Here is an 18,443-nt window from a genome sequence, read left to right as displayed (position 1 = left end):
GTAATAATGTTTCAAAGAAGAAAGGAAATCCCAGAGCAGATCCACTGGGACAGTGAGGATGAGTCCTTCACTCTGTTTGCCACAGGCCACAGGAGCCAAAGAGTGTCCACCTGTTGGGGGGGGGGGGGGTTTCCGCCCTGCCTGTCATAACTGAATCCATCAACTATATGTGGAGCTCCTGGACTCTCAAGCATGGGGACGCAAGTTTGATTCCCGGCAGCACAAGGCCAAAGAGACATCTGGTTCCCTTTCTTTCTCTCCTTCTACTCTCTCATTAATTAATAAATCTCTCCCCTTTTTAAAAGGATCCCCCTCCCCACCTAACAACAACTAGGCAATGCAGAAAGAAAAATAACTTTTTTCGATCAGTACATATTTAATAGTAGTATGGTAGGAATGTCACTTTATTAATATACGGGGGAAAGATAATACAATAAAAGATAAAATCAAGAGTCAAGTCAAAGTCCATAGTAGCTTAGTCACACATGTAATGAATGACATATTCCTCACCTTCTTCCTCATTCACAGTGGTAACATCAGGGGCTTGATATCTTTTCTTACAGATTCTTTAGTTATAAGATCTGAGTTCAATCAGAAAGACACACTCTCTGTTTGAGCCCATCTTCAGAGGGACTTTCCACCCCAAGAGGCATCTCCCAAGAGAGGGCAGGACCAGAAGCAAGTGTGAACAGGGTGTGACACACTGTGCATGTCAGGAGTGGAGAAGGCACCCAAAGGTGCTAGACCAGCTCCTTGATAATGGATGTGAGGTGAGGCCAGGTGGTGGCACACCTGGTTGAGTGTACATGTTAAAGTGAGGACCCGGGTACTGGCCCCCAGCCCCACCTGCAGGGGGGAATGTTTTGCAAGTGGTGAAGCAGTGTTGCCAATATCTCTCTTTTTCTCTCCCTCTCTATCTCCCCTGCCCTCTCGATTTCTGGCTGTCTCTATCCAATAAATAAATATAATACAAACAAGCTTTAAATTAAAAAATTAAAATAATGGATATCAGGCACCATCTGGCAGAACAGGTGGAGGCAGGTTAGGGGGAGCAGGAACCAAACCGGGAAGAGGTTGATGCCGTGGGATAGAGGCCCCATTGCCAGGAGTCTCATGAATGGCTCACCAAATGCAGCAGCGTAATGGGGTTTGCAGTTACATATAATCATCCCGTGTACTACCTCCAGAAGCACTGAGACCTGGGTCTTACTTCTATAAATATGAAGCCCCGAAAGATGGGAAGTACTCAGCCCTCTCTGTCTGCAAATGAGTGTGAGTCCACCTCCAGATTTACACCCATGCACATACCAGCCAGTGGCTTCTGAGTTGCAGAATTTGAACCATGCACTTAGCTCTAAGGTGAGACCTCTCACTAAACCCTTCCTCTCCCACACAGCACTGTCCAAGCACATTTCAACTCCCTTGTGAACAGCTCATGAACTGGTCACAAACCTTCCTGCCTTCCACATATCTCTGCTCCAATTCCCCACTGAGGCAGCCAGAGCTGGCAGAGCCCACCCCCCATCCTCAGAAATGCTGAGGCTTCTCCTGTTGGATTTAGAACCAGGATGACAGCAAGAGGAGATACCTTGAATCTATCTGCATAGTAATCGAATTTTTTTTCTCCAATTTTTATTTAGACTTGTCGTGATCTGATTTGAGCCCAGGAGAGGGAAAGGCAGATTCTCATTTCCCTTTGCTCATTCCTAATTTGTACCACTGGGTGTTTTAATTTACAAGTCAAAGTTAATAAATTGTGTATGCGCTCGATTACTTCCTGATGCTCTGACTTCTTTTCCCAGCCTGCAGGACTATAGCAGGTCAGCTCCCCCGGAAAGGAGCCCAGCGAAAATACAGAAATACAACTTCAGCCTGCAACCACAGCCCCGCCCTGGGAATGCCATCTTGAGACCCTCTGAGGAGGAGGACCAGCCAGGTCCTGGGCCCTCATGGATCCTCACAGGTAAGATTGAGCAAAATAAATAAAGCATTTGTAAGTTAATTAAGAATGAAAAAATAAGAACTCCAGCTCAAACTATATAAATACTATCAAACCTAAGACTTAATATGTATCCTTCACTGATGAACACCTTCAAGGCTCCATCGTATTTGAAAGTATAAATGAGACAGACCTACCAGCCTCTCCCTATGGAAGGCACTGTTACCCTTGTTACCCTTGTTGGCTGCCACTGCCAGTGGTCACAGAACACCAAGTGGTCAAACTGGGATGAACCCCAGAACCAGTCTCCTTCTCTCAGACCCTGAAAATCCCTTGCCCAGAAGCTTCTATTGTGGCCATTCCTGGAAGGTGATGTGAGTCAGAGGCAGCCCAGAAATTTCCAAGGATATCTGGAGCCCATCTATCTATTCAGTTCCTGAGCCCTGAGATCTAGTCTGATAAATCACTCTCTTTTTCTCCTTGTAGGGTCCTGAATGAACGGGGTGGCTCTGAAAGGAAAGCCTGCATTTTTAAGAAGGTTGAGTAAAGAGAAATCTACAAGGATACCAAGGATACGTGTGTGATCTGGGAACACTAAAAGTCTTCCCAGACTGATGATACCTCAGAACCCACCTCCACACTCTGGCCAAACCTTCCATGAGTCACATGCCATCAGAAATGCCTTTTCTCATGCCTGATTCTGGCTATCAAATACTGAGAGGTCTATGTGGAATAAAGGTTTTCCAATTGTGTGGGGACTATATGGGGGAAAATCTTGAATCCCTCAACAAAAGTTAGGGAGAAAGTGTATTGCCGGTAGAGACACACCTACTAACCAGAGTCCGTAAGACTCTCACAGTTAGAAACAACTCACAATGAAGATAAATCCACAATTTAAAAAAAAAAAGTCTAACCTGCATGAATAATTAGTCTACCATGAACCAGCACTAGCAATCACTACAAGATCATTGTTTTAGTCCTAAATTATGCTGTGTAAGGAACAAATTCAAACTCCTAGTGACTTATATAAAAAAAATTGCCTCCTCATGTTCTAAATCAATTACAGCAGTGTCGTACTTGGCTGGTGTTGGATCTACTCACGTGTCCTCATCATAACATCCAGTCTGAATGGACAGGCTTATGTGCAGCACATGCTCAGAGTGTGCAAAGGTCAAATAGCAATGGTTCTATGGATGCTGTAAAAATGTGGTTATTTAGCTCATATGCCTTCAACCAAATAATTCCTAAAGTATTATCAGTGGAGGGAGGGAGTATTTCTTTCCACAGGAACATACTAAGAACATACTAACATTCTAAATGTAGAAAACTTCTTGAAAAGAACAAGAATTGGAAACAATGCCCTAAAGACTTGATAGGTTTGAGTTTGATGAAACCATAAAATTATTGTTTAAAAACCATTCAAGAGTGGGAATAGTGAGTAGAAGATACACAGAAGGAACAAGATTCTAATTAGCTGACTAAGCAGATTAGGGGAAAAAAAGAGTCAGATATAATTTCTCAAGAGAAAAAATATCTGACTGTGGCAATGAAAACTTCAACTAATCATCTAAATAGAAGATTGAAGCAGCTGAAAGGAGAATTAGCAAATTGGAAGACAGAAATGAGGAAATAGCCTAAGAGACAGCCTGAAGAGTCAAAGAACATAAAAATATGGCTGAGAGGTTACAGGAAACTGAAGTTAGACCAACATGGACCCAACGTGGGTCTAATTTGAATTCCAGATGGCAAGCATAAAAAGAAGGAAGCAGGCAATAATGGCTAAGTGATTTCCATAATTGAAACCTGGATTCTCAAATTAAAGATGCTAACTGAGTCATAAGCAGGCTAATTAGAGATAAATGCCCACCTGGATCCAACATCAGGTAATGTAAACAAAAAGTAAGGTAAAGAATAGTTCAAAGAACCACAAAGGAAAGAAAAAAAAAACAAAGAGAAGAAGAGAAAGGAAGATGAGAAGAGGAGGGAGCAGCTAACAATCACCTTAGGAACAATGCCTTTGGATGAAAGGAGGTAGTGTGATACCTTCAATAGTTCTGAAGGATAATGACTTCCAGCCTTGAAATCTCTACCAACCTGAACCAATAAAGACACTTCAAGTCTGCTGTATGGTATCCTGACCTAAGAGGGCATTCATTTTCTCACTGGGAGGGTCTGTTGACTAAGATGTAGGCTGCTTGAGTTATCACTGACTCCTGGAGAAGCTTTGCTTCTATCACTCTGAAAATAGCTAGAGACCAGAAAATGGCAAACCTGGTTGAGTGCACACATTACATTGTACAGAGATCTGGCTTCAAGCCCCTCTATCCCCACATATGGGGGGAAGTTTTACATGTGGTGAAGCAGGTCTGTAGCTGTCTCTTTTTCTCTCTCCATCTCCTCTTCCCTCCCAATTTATCTCTATCCTATCTAATAAAATAAACAGTGCCAAAAAATTGTTGATTAACCATGAACCTAAAGGCTGGAAAAGTTCATATGAAGAGTTTCTATTTTGTAAATAATTAGTAGTCCTATATTAGTTATATTCCAAAGAGCCCATGACTATACTAGTTGTTTTTTTTTTTTCCTGAACCCAACATCTAATATGCAGGTGGATCCAAGTTATTGTCTGGGGAGATGATGTCATGGCTGGAAGAAGGACCAGAAAGCTGGACCAGGGAAGAGAGTAGCTTCCAAATATGGGAAAGGTATATAAATATTGTTGACTGTAAATCCCATCAATTTGATCTTATCTGGGGTCCATATTCAGCTTATGAGCCTATGTGACTTCTGCATCCTTATAGATCTGAGCTCACATTAAGTGGTCATGAATAGGAACATTCCAAGCTGCCCCAATTTCAGGACCTATCTTCCTCAGGTAGAACATAGAGTATGTTGTCCAGCCTCCCTTCAGAGGATGGAACATTCTCTACTGTTGTTGATCCAAGTTGAGGGCAAATTCCTATGGGGGCCCACAAAGGGGCCTATTGTGTTGTTCCTGATAGAGATGACCAGTAACAATGGAGAGAGGGGTTTATTCAAGATCTAGGCTCATCATGTCTGTTTGTGAACCTCAGAATCCCCGACTAGGGCCCCAGGTCCTTGCACACTGTAGTGTGTGTGCTTAACCAGGTGCATCACTGCCTGACTACCCCCTTTTTTATTACCCAGGGTTATCATTGGGGCTCAGTGCCAACACTACTAATCCACTGCTCCTAGAAGCCAGAGAGAAATTGAGAGGGGGAGGGGAGATAGCAAGGGAAAAAGAGAGACACCTGCAGCCCTATTTCACCACTCGTGAAGTATCTTCCCTGTAGGTGGGGAGCACAGGCTCTGAGTCTGTGAGCATACTATGAAGTGCCCTTAACCAGGTGTGTCCCCCACCCCCAGCTCCTGCCCACAAAGCTCTTAACAGCAAGTCACATATGCTTCTCTTTATGGGTAATTGGAGGGAATGTCCAGGTAATTTTGATTACAAGCAATTTTCTCCTCCTAGCTCACTTTAAACTAAACTCTATCTAAGATACAACTCCACTGTAAACAAGTAATTACATCCAGAGTGATGCATGAAGTGACAACAGTATGTCAGAGGCATAGAAAGAAACACAAAGAGGGGAGATTATATCTGTTTGGAGTTTTCAAGAGGAACTTCAGACTGAGGGTGAGGACTGAATAGGGCTGGAAAGTTGAAAAGAAGCCCTTTCAGGTGCTGAAAAGGATAAAGCACGCATTGAGAGCCCAGGGCAATTTTGGGGAAGCAGGCCGGAAGCTGCATGGTGCAGGGCTCAGGGAATGCAGGTTTATTCTTGGTGGACACAGACTGGCAGACTGCAGCCAAGGGTACAGCCAGTATCCCACACCATGCTGAGGAACTGCCTCCCAGAAACACAGAGAGACATCACGCCACAGGCATAGCAAGAACATTATCAGAATCCCATGTTAGAAAAAGCCCTTCTGGATGCCAGGTGAAGAAAACGATGGAGAGGGTAAAACTGGATGCAAAAACACATTAACATTTCCACGACCTTGAAAGTTCAGAACACAGCCCAGTAGTGGGAAGTGGGAGTGGCTGGGGACTCCCCACAGGAGAGAGTGATTGAAATTCAAGCAGGGAAAAGCAGAAAGTCCCCACTGCCTAGCTTATGTGTCTGAGGGCACATGGAGTCAGTTATAAGTTGCCAGGCACATACTCCTTCACCTCACTTCTCTCTCTTTCATTATCTTTATTTATGTATTGGATAAAGACAGCCATAAATTGAGAGGGAAGGGGAAGATGGAGAGGGAGAGAGACATCTGCAACACTGCTTCAGCACTCGAAAAGCTTTTCCCCTGCAGTTGGGGACTGAGGGCTTGGAACTGGGTCCTTGCACATTGTAACATGTGCACTCAACCAGGTGAGCCATCACCCTCCACATCACTTCACTTCTCTATTACTCAAAACGGTGGTTAGTTAGATGGCTGTAATGTGTTATTATTGTCCTTTAACATCTGTCTTATTTCTTGGTTACTGCAGGGCTAGGGCCACATCTGTGACATCCCTTTCAATGGTATCCACCAGGAAATAATCTTATGGTGTATAGAAGTCAACTGGGAGTATGGATCAACCAGTCAATGCCCATGTTCATCAGGGAAGCAATTACAGAAGCCATACCTTCCACCTACTGCAACCCACAATGACCCTGGGTCCATACTCCCAGAGGGATAGAGAATGGGAAGGCTATCAGGGGAGGGGATGGGATAGGGAGATCCAGTGGTGGGAATTGTGTGGAGTTGTACCCCTCCTATCCTAAGGTTTTGTTAATGTCTCCTTTCTTAAATAAATAAAGAAGTCAAGCAAACATGCCTGTGAATGAATGAATGAATGAATGAATGAATGAATGAATGAGATACAGATTGATTCAAAAGGATTCCAACCTATGTATGAGACTATGGGAGAACTCTAGTGGTTACCTTTGGGGGTGCAGATGGAGACATAGACCTTTGGTGACAAGAGTGGTAAAAAAAAAGACTTATGTAAACCATTTACTCAACTAAGCTCTAAAGTTTAAAAAAAAAAAAAAAGGAAAGATAAAGAGAGAAGAAAAAGAGAGAGAAGGAGGGAGAAGGAGAAAGAAAGAACTTCTTGAAAGTCGGGCAGTAGCACAGCGGGTTAAGTGCATGTGGCTGTGGCGCAAAGTGCAAGGACCAGTGTAAGGATCCCAGTTCAAGCCCCCAGCTCGCTACCTGCTGGGGAGTAGCTTCACAGGTAGTGAAGCAGATCTGCAGGTGTCTATCTTTCTCTCCCCCAATCTATCTTCCCCTCCTCTCTCCATCTCTCTCTGTCCTATCTAACAATGATGACATCAATAACAACAACAATAATAACTATAACAAAAATTAAAAGGGAGGGGCAACAAAAGGTAAAATAAAATATTTTTAAAAAAAATTTTAAAGAAAGAACTTCTCCCCTACAAGTGGGGACTAGGGGCTCTGAACCTGGGTCCTTGTGCTTGTAACATGCATACTTTTGAGAGTCTAGTGCTTTATCCACTGTGCCACCTCCCACACCATGAGATATATTTCTTGTGACACTTAAGGGGGTAGGAAAATAATTCTCCAAGTACTGCCTCCCTGACAGCCACTTCAGGGAGGTCTGATAGACTATGAAAATATGGAAGGGTGGAGGTAGACAGCATAATGGTTATGCAAAGAGACTATCTTGCCTGAGGTTCCAAAGTCCCAGGTTCAATTCCCCACACCACTGTAAGCCAGAGCTGAACAGTGCTCTGGTTAAAAAAAAAAAAAAAGTGGAAGTCATGAATGGGATGATGAGATGACACCAGACAGGAAGTGGGTGGGGAGGGGACCTCCATGCAACCCTGCAGTGATTGATTATTCTTCTTCAGAGCTTGACTATTTGCAAAATGATGTTCTTAGCATGCTTGATGGGGGTTACCACTGCACGGGAAAGACCACAGGCACAACTCAAGGTCACAGAGAGTTATGAGGCTATTAACCTAACCAGAATCAGTTTTGTTTTCAGCATTCAGAGGTGCTGGTGGGAATGCAGCCTTGCTCAAGCTTCTGACAGATGGAAGATAAAATAAAAGAGTTTTTTCTAGACAGAAAACTAGTCTACTTGGGTGGTGGGTGTGCTTTGCCATGTGTATGACCCAGGTTCAAACTCAGCCCTTACCACATTGGAAGAATCTTCAGTGATGTGGTCTCTGGTCTATCTCTCTCTGTCTGTCTCTCTTCCTTTATCTCTCTCTCTCCCCTCCCCTGACTCTATCAGAAAAGGAATGAAGGAAGGAAGGAAGGAAGGAAGGAAGGAAGGAAGGAAGGAAGGAAGGAAAGAAGGAATTAAAAAGGGAAGTTTGAGACCCAGTGGTGATGCAACCAGTTGAGTGAGTGCACACATTACCATATGCAAGGACCTGGGTTCAAACCCCCAGGCCCCACATGCAGGGGGGAAGTTTCAAAAATGGTGAAGCACTGCTTCAAGTGTCTCTCGCTCAATTCCTATCTTCCCCTTCCCTCTCAATTTTTCTCTGTTCCCACCCACAATTAATTAATCAAACAATTAATTAATTAATTAATAAGTTTAAAAGACACATAAAGTGTGTTGCCATACACTTGGAGTGACTCACAATTTCTAATTAACAGAAGGGGAGCTAAAAAGAAAAAAGGTTTAGTGTATTGCACCAAAGTAAAGGATTCTGGGGGGGGGGGCAGTGTTCAGGTCCTGGAACATGAAGTCAGAGGAGGATCTAGAGAGGGGTCAGATTGTTAGAGGGAAACTGAGAAACATTACACATGTACCAATTATTATATTTTACTGTTGACTGTAAAGTATTAATCTTGAAAAAATACATGAAAAAGAGAAAGAAGCTGAACTGGCTCTCATGTCACCCACTGGTTTTCTTCGTACACTGCCAGCCAGTCAGTCACACTCAGTTGCAGGGCTGTGGAGCACTGCTGAGCCTCTTTGTGGGAGTTTTTTCACTGAATCAGAGACAAAGTATGGTGATGTGGTAGCACCACTCTAATAAAACCCAAGTGTCCATTCCCCGCTGCAGGCTACCATCCAAATCTCCCCCTCAATGTGTGGTCAGACTGTGAGATGATGGTCCATACCTCCCGGGACTACATTATACCTGGCACAAGAAAAAAAAATTCCAAGTGTAAATTGATTTTGAGTTGTATAAAAAGAGGGTTATACTGGCTGGGTGGGGATGATTTAATCAGTTAAGTCCTTCAAGAAACTGGACCCTTCCTGAAGTCAAAAAGAAGCACAGAGAGGAACTGTGTGCACCCCTGCTCAGCAGCTGACAGTAAAGCAGGGGCCTCAGTCCTACACCCACAAAACACTGCATTCTGAAATCAAGACAGGAAAGTGGCTGCAGCCCCAGGAAGAATATGGGATAACTGCACTTCTTCCTCTTTTTTAAAAATACATTTTATTATTTATTTTGGATAGATTTGAGAAATAAGAGGTGATAGTTAGATGATAGACAGACAGATAGATAGATGATAGAAGATAGGTAGATAGATGGATGGATAGATAGATAGATAGATAGATAGATAGATAGATAGATAGATAGATAGATGTTGTTTTCACCGGGCTGGCTTCACGGACGGGTAACAGACGACCAGGGACTCATGGTTGAGCTGTAGGCAGTATCTCTTTATTCATGCAGGACGCAGCACAATCTATACCAAGCTAAGCTAAACTAAAAACTACAAACAATCTTGTCCTTATAAATATACTAGCCCAGTAGGGTGGGAACAGGATGTGACGCAGGGAGGGTGGAGAGAAAAGTGACTGGTAAAAATCAGAGTGTGACAAGGAGAGGGGGCGGAGCAAAAACATATCATGAACCAGTGGGGATTGAACCAATGCCCTGCAGTGGTTATGTAAATAGAATACAGTAGTTATGTAAATAGAATACAGTGTTAAGCAGGGGGAATTAAATTAATGAAACAGAAGGGGTTTTTAGAAGCATACCAACAATTCCCCCTTTCTTTTTAACTAATGGCCATAGTATCAGGATTGTGGGGTGAACACAAACCTTTATCGTACAGGCATTTTCAAGAGAACTGGCATAAGACATGGAAAACAAAATAGGCGAGCAGCAATAACCAGTGTGATGCCAAGGGGAACGTTTCTTACCTCAAAGGGCAAGGCCTAGCAGGCGAAAGGGCATTTCTTGCCTCTGGGAGTGCTTCATGTCTCTGGGGGCATCTCTTGCCTCAAAGGGCATTTCCTGACTCTGTGGGCATAAGCTAATAAGGAGGGGGAGTTTTCTGACTCTGGGGCAGAGCCTGCAGGCGAGGGGACATGGTCTATAAAGTCTCAAGGCAACTGGTTGAAGTTAGTCTTTGAGAAACACAGCAGCGTGTACCAGTAAGTCCGATGGAGGTGTCAGTCCAAAGTAGCTGACCACAGAAGAAAATGCCAAGGGATGAAACGCTGCATGTCTGTCTCGATGGGGAATGTTGGCCACCAGAATTCTGCTTTTCTGTAGAGAGTGATCTTTGGAGTCTGTGAATTTGTTTCTTCAGGCCATGCCAGGTCACATCATTGGTTTCCGGGGGGTGTTGTAGTCATTCCATCTTGTGGGTGATGTCGGAGAACAGGATCCAAATGTATTTCCAGGAATTCCATTTGAGTAGATGCTTTTTCATGTGAAGACTTGACAGCTGAAATTCACTTACTTGTCAAACAAAACTTGTAGCAGATTAGAAGTTTACTATAATTGATAACTCCATTATAATTGGAAGTCCTTTCTAGTATGATTTTAAGGTTGTTTAAACAGTTTAAACTCAATAAAATGTGGAAAGGTAAACAGAAGAACCATGGTAGAAGCCTCAGGCATGAGAATAATTAACATAATCATTGCACTATCTGCCCTGCCCATAACTCATACCGTTTCAGGATTAAACATTTCAGATTTATGCCAAGACGTAAAGAAAGAAATCAAGCAGGGAAAAACAATTTTTTGGATTGTTTCTGGATGTCTCTAGAAATCATGGCTGCATCTAGCATTTTTTTTAAGTCAATGTCAAACAAAAATTCAGTCATTCAAATCACTCTCTTACGAAACATATCTCACCATGTAGTATTAAGAGTCCCCGGAGGGCGTCCTAGTCCAAAAAGCTCCTCGAAATTCCATTTAGGGTGCTTCTGACTGTTCCTGCTGGATTGCTTCAGGCACCCATTTTTAAAAGTGTCTTCCCATCGAAGAAAGAATCCAATCAGGAGAGTAGAACGAACCATGTGTCTCCATTCTTGGGGACTGCCAGGGTACTGGAGAATGCTCCTCAAATTAGAGTCGACCTTCTCCATGGGAAACATTCAAGAAGAAGTCCAGAAAGTCCCAGGGGAAATCCCCATACATATCCCAAGTTCTACAATCACGGTCATAAAGAACCAAACTGTGGCCCGGAGCAAAATGTTCCTCAGGAAACATGGGAGAGGTAATCCAGAAAGTCCAAGGAGAAATCTCTGTGCATCTCCCAAGCTCTATGATTAGGGTCGCAAGAAACCAAAGTTCACGGTCAGGGAAACAAGTGGCCCAGAGCAAAATGTTCCAGAGACAGGGTAACTGTCTCATGATGAAACAGTAGAGGCTTTGGCAAACCTCTTCATAAGTAGAAGAGAAGACCATAGTGCATAGGTAGGCAAAGTCTTCACTTATCTGGAAGTTGTGCAGGTCCGGTCCCACATTGTAGGCGCCATTATGTTATTTTCGCCGGGCTGGCTTCACGGGCTGGTAACAGACGACCCGGGACTCATGGCTGGGTTGTACGCAGTATCTCTTTATTCATGCAGGACGCAGCACAATCTAAGCCTAGCTAAGCTAAACTAAAGTACAGACAATCTTGTCCTTATAAATATACTAGCCCAGTAGGGTGGGAACAGGATGCGACGCAGAGAGGGTGGAGAGAAAAGTGACTGGTGAAAATCAGAGTGTGTCAAGGAGAGGGGATGGAGCAAAAACATATCATGAACCAGTGGGGATTGAACCAATGCCCTGCAGTGGTTATGTAAATAGAATACAGTAGTTATGTAAATAGAATACAGTGTTAAGCAGGGAGTATTAAACTAATGAAACAGAAGGGGTTTTTAGAAGCATACCAACAGATAGATAGATAGATAGATAGATAGATAGATAGGTAGGTAGGTAGATAGATAGATAGATAGATAGATAGATAGATAGATAGATAGATAGACCTATAACACTGCTTCACCATTTATGAAGTGCCCCTATAGGTAGGATCAGAGGTTTGGACCCAGAAATGTAACGTATGGACTGAACCAGGTACACCACCACTGGGCTCCCATTGCTGGCCACATTTCCACTTCAGTCTTGGGGTCTCCAAACAAAGAACTCAACTCCAAAATCCCAGACTTCTGATTTGTAGAAACTATAGGATAATAAAAAGGTGCTCTTTAGAGCCTCTGGGTTTGAAGCTACAGTTATCAGCACAAGAGCTCACACTGGAAGTGCTTTTCTGGAACATGCTTGTCCAGGGTCCAAAGGGGTGGTGACTTTGATTAATATCAAGACCATTTCTCACAGGCTCAGTTATTTTCATGGAAGCATTATTCAATAGGTGACTCCCAAATCTTGCTGGGTACATCTTGTGATAGCTAAGAATAGCAGATGCACTCAGTACTCCCTGCCATGACTGCTCTCAACTTCAAGGTCTAGCTGCCAACTCTCACCTTAGACCTGGCATCCTCAGCTGTCTTTGACCACATCCTCCATGGACCTTCACAAGGTGGTTCACCTGTCTTGAGAAACCCTGGGCTGTTTACTTGGAAGTAAAGCTAAGTTCCCATGATTTTCATGATCTAGGCTTGGGGTTCAGAGAAAGATTAAGAGCTGTAGAGAACACAGACTAGCAGAGACCATGGACATCAAGAAGTCTTCCAGGACCTCACATCCCTAAAGCCCTACCCCACTATGGAAAGATAGAAACAGGCTGGGGGTATTGAGGAGAGCAACCTGCCAACATCCAAGTTTAGTGGAGAATCAATTACAGAAGCCAGACCTTCCACCTTCTGTAACCCCCAAATAATTTTGGTCCAAACACTCAGAGAGATAAAGAATAGAGAAGCTTCCAGTGGAGGGGATGAGATACAGAAATCTGGTGATGGGAACTGTATGGAATTGTATCCCTGTTATCTTTTTCTTTCTTTCTTCCTTTCTTTCTTTCTTTCTTTTTTTTTTTTTTTTTTTTGCCTCCAGGGTTACTTCTGGGGCTCAGTGCCTGCACTGCACTACAAATCCACTGCTCCTGGAGGCTATTTCTCCCTTTCATTGCCCTTGTTATTTATTGTTGTTGTTATTATTATTGTTTCTATTGCTGTCATTTTTGTTGGCTAAGACAGAGAAAAATCAAGAGATGAGGGGAAGACATAGAGGGGGAGAGAAAGATAGACACTTGCAGACCTGCCTCACCACCTGTGAAGCAACCCCCCTACTGTGGGGAGCCTGGGGCTCAAACTGGGATCCTTAAGCCAGTCTTTGCACTTCACACCATATGTGCTTAACCTGCTGCACTATCACCCAGCTCCCAAACCCCTTTTATCTTACAATCTTGTTAATCATTATTAAGTCATTAATAAAATTAATTTTAAAAAAGAAGCCTTCAGGTATTGGGAGGTAGTACAGTGGGTTAAGCACACATGGTTCCAAGTGCAAGGACTGACTTAAGTATCCCAGTTGGAACCCCTAGCTTCTCACCTGCAGGGGGTCACTTCACAAGCAGTGAAGCAGATCTTCAGGTGTCTATCTTTCTCTCCCCCTCTATGCTCTCTGTCTTACCCTCCTCTCTCCATTTCTCTCTGTCCTATCCAACAACAATGACAACAATAGAATCAATAATGATAAACAGCAAGGGCAAAAATAACCTACAGAGCAGTGGAATAAAATAAAGAAGAAGAAGGAGGAGGAGGAGGAGGAGGAGAAGGAGAAGGAGACTTCTAGGAGGAAGTTGGAACTTTGGTAAGAATTGAAAGATGAGCATCAGGAAGAGAATTCTGAGCAGAAGAAAAACTTATGCAGGTAGAAATTTTAGAAACTCAAAGAAAGACCTAAAAGACCAAGAGTAAGAATGTCACTCAGCAAGGGCCGAGAACAAATAGTGAGAGTGGAAGTGGAGAGAAGACTATGAAAAGTTTCAGGTCATCCTGGGGCTCTTCTCCTCCCTGGCCACTGGCAGCAAAGACAGGGAGGCCCCTGAGGGGCTTAGAGGGGGCCTGGTTGTTGCTATGCCTCACATTGGTTTGGTTGCTAGTTTCACGCTACTCCCTCCTCCCCGCCCCCTACCCTACATACTTCGTGGGTTCCCGTGGCAGCCGCCGGAGGAGAAAGATGGAGAAGCACATGGTGTGGTGATTTTCCCGCTCATGAATAAAGATTAAACTGCGTTCTCTGCCCAGCCGTGTGTCCGCGAGTCTCTGTCTACCTCCGCGAAGCTAGCCCGGCCTACTGGAGCCCCGAACTTTAAGGACACCTGGTGATGAAGGTGAAGTGCACAGAGATAAAGGAAGGAAGCACAGGACCAATCAGCTCTGGGAAAAGCCTCTTAGGATGACTCACTGATTGAGGGATATAAGCAAGTTGATATACCCAAGGATCAGAAAAAAAGGTTGAGGTAATCATTAGCCCATACAAAATGCATCTTGACCTACCAAGTATTTGATCACAACTGAAAAGTTACCATATAAGGTCTGGTCTCTATGGCCTTTGTTCAAAAGGGATGGGGTAGCATGTACAGGAAAGTTCCCAGTCTGAAAAAGACCATCCATCATAAGTTCATGAGGTCAGGAGGGACCAGCCTACCATCTCTTCCCCTTAGGAGGGAGAGAACTCAGAGTCAGCCTGCTCAGACTCTCATGGAAATAATGTCCTGTACTTCCCATACAGTGTGCCATTTCCCCACAAAAAGGTCATCTGTTCAGATAAAATAGAGAGATGTATCTTTTCAGGTAATGAGAGGAAGACTGCTTACATTGTGCAGTGACTATGCAGAAAGCCCTTCATGCCTGAGGCACCAAAGATTCAGGTTCAAACCCTAGTCATATCAGAAGCCAGAGGTAGGTTTGCATGGCTGAGCTGGTAAAGAAAGAAAGAAAGAGAGAGAGAGAGAGAGAAGAAAATAAAAGGCAAGGAAAGGAAAGGAAAGGAAAGGAAAGGAAAGGAAAGGAAAGGAAAGGAAAGGAAAGGAAAGAAAGGAAAGGAAAGGAAAGGAAAAGAAAGGAAAGGAAAGGGAGACAGAAACAGCTAATGAAAGGACATAAATATGGCTAACTGCCCGTTGATGGAATTCAAGTGGTCTTTCCCAGTGGCAATATTCCAGTAAGAAACAAAGAACATTCAAACCATGTTAAAAGCCATGAGAAAGTAGGAAGAGGATACTTTCCCTTTGTATTTATCTCTATTGTGGGCACTCCCAGACACTGAGCATATTCCAGGAATTTGGCTGATGTTCCCCATTGCTAAAATTCAAAGATTTGAAATCAAGGGTTCACTCAACAGAACACAAATAAAGAGGTGCCATAGACTATAACCATCAACAGACAACTCACTACTCTGAATGGCTTTCAAATGAAATGTTCAGTGAATTAACACAATAGAATCCTTTATTAGATGCATTCTTTTAGAATAGAAGAGGAAGCTAAGGCTAAGGGAACTTATAAAAAACCATCCAAGTGTTGAGTGGAATTCTGTGGATGTGATCCCCTCTGCTTCAATCCAATCATGGAAATTACCTCAACACACCAAACATGGACAAACATGTGTCCTTGTGTTCAGGACACATCAAACTCATCAAGAATATATTGGAAGAGGTTCGCATTCCCTTCAACACACTCCTCCTGTAAACTCATCATGCTAGACAGTAGCACCTCTTCTACTGCAAAAGCCACAAAAACCAAAGAAAGCAAAGACATCCCTGATAGATGGCACAGGCCAGTCTCATGGAAAGTGCATAAGAAGGCAACCAGGAAAGGGAGACTATGAATGAGCAGGCAGACTAGATGAAGACCATCAGGATGTATCACCACAGAAGCCAAGTGTAAAATTAAAAAAAAAAAAATTAGGTCCTCATGCTAGTGCACCTGGTTAAGTACACACATTACAGTTCAAAAGGACCCAGGTTCAAGTCCCTTGTCCTTATCTGCAGGGGGAAGGCTTCAGGAATGGTTAAGCATGGCTTCTGGTTGTCTCTCTGCCTCTTTCCCTCTCTGTCTCCCCCTCCCCTCTCAATTTCCTTCTTTCTCTATACAACAATAAATAATATATATATTTTTAAAGCCTCATAAAAGAAAGTACCAAATATTATCTTTCTCTAAAAACCATTTACTATCAACTGATCAACCACAGAAATTTTGCCATGTATCAAAACTGTGTTCCCATTCATGGTTACTTAGGATGATCAAAATGTGTTTGCTGACTAGTCTATTCAGACAAAGTAGGTTGACTGGTTGGCTGGTTGGTTGGTTGGTTGGTTGGTTGGTTGGTTGTATTTGGTTGATTACTGGTTGGCTTGAGTTGGTTGTGATTGGTAGGTGGGTGGGTGAGATGATGGGTTGACTAGCTCATTTTCTCCTTCAAAAAAAAAAGTAATTATCATATTTAGCAAACTATTTTTCTCCCTGAACAAATGGGCAGATCTGAATTGGTTAGTTATTATGGAAACACAGCATATATGAACTTAATTCGTATCACAGACAGACTGTGACCCACATAGTCAACGACTATGCCACCTCTCCAGATTCAAAGGACGTCTCGAAACTTTACATCAGGCTCAACCTGACGCTGTTAACTGGCTACGGAAGAAGGGCAAACGCTAGAAGAAGAAGAACTTCAGTTCTATACTCTGGCCATAAAAAAAAAAAGAGAGTGCTAATAAAAGAATATGAGTAGTGTGATTTACTTCCCATGCCTTTTCATTCAATAAGCAAGCAATCCACCAGAGACAAAAATCACCTTTTTACTCATTCATGTGCATCCCTCCCAATATGAGCAACTCTTGAATGGCATGTGATTGTAACATTTTAAAATGCTGTTCTGATGCAAAATCCCCCTGATATGCAAGTCAGTGACATTATCTGCTCCTCATGCAAAGAACTACCTACCACTTACAACACTGTGAACAGAGAGCTCACACTGCAAAGGCATTTCAAGGGGCTTTGAGGAATTATCAAACAAAAACTGGCTCACTCATGACTTCTGTGATCACAAATAATTTAAATTCCACATAAGAAACTGCTGAACTGTGGTACATGATTGAAGTGCTTTATTTGCTTTTAGCATTCACTAAGCAAAAGTGACTCAGATTAAGTGTGCCTACAAAACAGTGATCTCTGAAAGTCCAGCATGCTCTTGCCCTCAAACATCTCACTGGCTTTCCAGAGACATGTCCTCAACATAGAGAGTTGAAAGATCTAGCAATGTCTCCCCTTCTTCACTGGTGCACCTCATAGACACGCTTAAACAGTGCATATTGTCCTAGACTCCAAAGGCATAGGGCTAAATAAGATACATTCTGCTCTCAGCAAAGAGGACATCACATCACAGATGGTTGCAAAGGCCTCGATTAGTTGATTTTCTGGACACAGCTTTGTGACATTTATTTAGATGATGTATGTCTGATGTCTGACAAACATCATCCCTATATCTTGGAAGCAATTCATTATATTTCTAGGAGAAGTAATCTAGTTCTGGAATGACATTTAAACATGGTGGAAGAGAATAACTGACACCATGACATGTCCTTTGCAATGCAGGCAAGGAAGGCCTTTGCCAGAACTCGTTGCACCAGATACCCGGGAGGTCCCCAAGAGTGTCCCTATTTTGCCTGTGAGGGTGAAAGTCAGAGTTCCTAGACATGTTTATTCATGCTCTAGACTCAATTAGCTCAGAAGCAGTTGGAAGCCCAAGTTCAGAAGTAAAGCTCAACCCAGGAGTCTTTCAAAAAAATCCCTTTCCCGGTGGGAGACTTTCTGGAAACAAAAGCAAACCCATTTAACTTATTATTGAAATTGATTATCCATTCTGCAAGGCTCTTTGTTGCAGTCTGCCTGGAAAGGAGGTAAAGGGAAAATGGCTCAGAATGAGGCAGTCTTGACCCAGCAGGGTGACTTCCTGAGTGCCACTTCTTCTGAGTGCCTTCACAGCCACTCCTTCACAGGGAAGGTAGGTCTGGGGCTTGTCATCTAAACAGACCTCCCTGTGGGTACAGCTGTTATGAGCCCGGGGGTCCCAGAATCCCTTAATCAGTGATGGAAGTCATCAAGGACAGTAAGTAGTCTTGACCTCAGGGGTTCAAGTTCAAAGAGGGTTTTACCCTGCTGGCTCCCCCAGGAGCTCTGTGTCCTCTTTTGGTCTTGTTTCCAGGGACTGATGTGGGGAAATGAAATTCTTCAATTTGTTGTAAGGACCTTGTGTCATCAAGGAGAAATGATTCTTTCTTAAAAAATTATTTCTGTATTTATTTATTTATTTTAAAG

The sequence above is a fragment of the Erinaceus europaeus genome, chromosome 4 (genome assembly GCF_950295315.1).
Source record: "Erinaceus europaeus chromosome 4, mEriEur2.1, whole genome shotgun sequence".
Lineage (NCBI taxonomy): Eukaryota > Metazoa > Chordata > Mammalia > Eulipotyphla > Erinaceidae > Erinaceus > Erinaceus europaeus.
This window is presented reverse-complemented; position numbering follows the sequence as displayed.